Below are 2,500 nucleotides of genomic sequence, written 5' to 3'. Positions count from 1 at the left end.
TTTTTCCTATCGAAGTAGATTCTTCTACAGAATTTGACCAGGAACAACCCTTTTGTTGCCGTGGATTCTTTTACATGCGCTAAGTGCATGCTGCACACGGGACCTCGGTTTATCGTCTCATCCGAATGATTAACGTTCAGACCACCACTCAAGGTCTACTGGAGGGGGAGCCGTAATTCGAACCAGCGCGCTCAGGTTCTCTCGCTTCTTAGGCAGACGCGTTACCTCAAGCCCGCTGGCAAAGACTCCGTTTTCTGTCTTGTGACAAACTCTTCTGTCTTGTGACAAACTCTCTGTTGTCTGTCTTGTGGCAAACTCTGTTGTCTGTCTTCTCTTGAAGCAAACTCTCTGTTGTCTGTCTTGTGGCAAACTCTCTGTTGTCTGTCTTGTGGCAAACTCTCTGTTGTCTGTCTTGTGGCAAACTCTCTGTTGTCTGTCTTGTGGCAAACTCTCTGTTGTCTGTCTTGTGGCAAAAACTATGTTATTTGTTTTGTGGCAGAAACTTTCTATTTTCTGTCTTGTGGCAAAAGCTCTGTTTTCTGTCTTGTGGTATAAACTCTGTTTTTCTGTCTTGTGGCAAATACTGTCTGTTTTCGGTCTTGTGACAAAAACCTGTTTTCTGTGTGGTGGCAAAAACTTTCTGTTTTCTGTCTTGTGGCAAAACTCTCTGTTGTCTGTCCTGTGGCAAAAACTCTGTTGTCTGTCTTGTGGCAAAAACTCTCTGTTTTCGGTCTGGTGGCAAAAACTCTGTTTTCTGTCTTGTGGCAAATACTGTCTGTTTTCTGTCTTGTGGTATAAACTCTGTTTTTCTGTCTTGTGGCAAAAACTTTCTGTTTTCTGTCTTGTGGCAAAAACTCTGTTTTCTGTCTTGTGGCAAAACTCTCTGTTTTCTGTCTTGTGGCAAAAACTCTGTTTTCTGTCTTGTGGCAAATACTCTGTTTTCTGTCTTGTGGCAAAAACTCTGTTTTCTGTCTTGAGGCAAACTCTCTGTTTTCTGTCTTGTGGCAAACTCTCTGTTTTCTGTCTTGAGGCAAACTCTCTGTTTTCTGTCTTGAGGCAAACTCTCTGTTTTCTGTCTCGTGGCAAACGTTAGTTTCCTGTGCATACCTCTAAGTTGTCTGACTTGTGGCAAACACCTTGTTGTCTGTTTTGTGGAAATCTCTTTTCCGCCTGTTTTGTGGCACAGTCTTTGGTCTCTGTCTTGGGGAAAACATTAGTCATCGTACGTTCCTCAAAGTTGTCTCTCATGTGACATGGCAAATTCTTTGTTGTTTGTCTAGTGGCAAAGTCTTTGATGTCTCTCTAGAGAGTGGCAAAACATCAGTTGTACATTCTTCTAGAAACCTTGTCTCGTTGCAAACATCAGTTACTGTGCATTAATCAAAAGTGGACTGTGAAACGGAAAACACTGGTTAGTATATACATTCCTCAAAGTTGTCTGTCTTGTGACACGCATTTGTTATTTTACATTCTTCAAAGCTGTCTACCTAATGGCGAACATTAGTTATTTTACATTCCTCTGCGGTGTTTGTCTTGTTGCAAACATTAGTTATGGTACAATCCTCTTTGTTGTCTGTCTCTTAAGTTAAACATAAGCTGCTATACATTCCTCTGTCTGTCTTGTGGTAAATGTTGCCAACTGTACAATCCTGTATGGCAAACACTGACTTTGTTGTCTGAAATGTGACAAACTGTTTGTGTAAATCTAAAAGGTTGTGAAAGCGTTAGGGCTGTATGTGTGATGATTGTGTGTATGTTTGTTTGTTAAGATTTGCGCGAGCAATTTGTTTTATCTGTGGCATGGCCTGATTCCTATTGTATGTCTCATTCTTCACGCTTGAATTGTTTGTGCGTGTGCGTGTGCGCGCGTGCGTGCGTGGGTGCGTGTGCGTGTGTGTGTGTGTGCGCCCGTGTGTGTGTGTGTGTGTGGTGGGGTGTTTGTGCCTGTGTGTGTGTGTGTGTGTGTGTGTGTGTGTGTGTGCGTGAGAGGGAATCTGTATGTGTATGTGTGTATAGTCAATCAATTAATCAAGATAATGTGGTGTGTGTGCGTGCGTGCGTGCGCGCGTGCGTGCCCTGTGTGTGTGTGTGTGTGTGTGTGTGTGTGTGTGTGTGTGTGTGTGTGTGTGAAACGGGAGGCGTTTAATCCAACTAGTAGGCGTTCACTTTTTTTCTGGGGTGTGGGGGTGCGGGGGCGGTGGTTGTTGTTGTTGATGTCTGTGTGTGTGTGTGTGTGTGTGTGTGTGTGTGTGTGTGTGTGTGTTTTGTTTTTGGTTCTGGCTAAATCACCTCTTCGGAATGCAAATGTAATCCCACCAATGTTTGTATCTCTGTAGCAATGTTGATAAATGAAGCTTTGGTTTAAACATAACTTGATTTGAAAATGTCACAACACAGACACGATGAAAATGGAGAGGACAAGAAGAAGATGGTTTCACACCGATCGCGTTGTTTGCTCGTGTGATTAATAGCACAAACATCTTGACGACCTCATTTTGAC

General features: G+C 43.0%; 1 protein-coding gene across 1 annotated transcript in view; it reads left to right on the top strand.

The window, feature by feature from the left end:
• Nucleotides 1-2,500, top strand: part of LOC143292427 (uncharacterized) — a 76,436-nt gene that overhangs the window by 37,222 nt on the left and 36,714 nt on the right. The window lies entirely within an intron of this gene.

This window comes from Babylonia areolata, chromosome 1 (genome assembly GCF_041734735.1).
Source record: "Babylonia areolata isolate BAREFJ2019XMU chromosome 1, ASM4173473v1, whole genome shotgun sequence".
NCBI classification, from domain to species: Eukaryota; Metazoa; Mollusca; class Gastropoda; order Neogastropoda; family Buccinidae; genus Babylonia; species Babylonia areolata.
The sequence above is the reverse complement of the archived record's forward strand: the minus strand, read 5'-3'. Positions and strand labels throughout refer to the sequence as shown.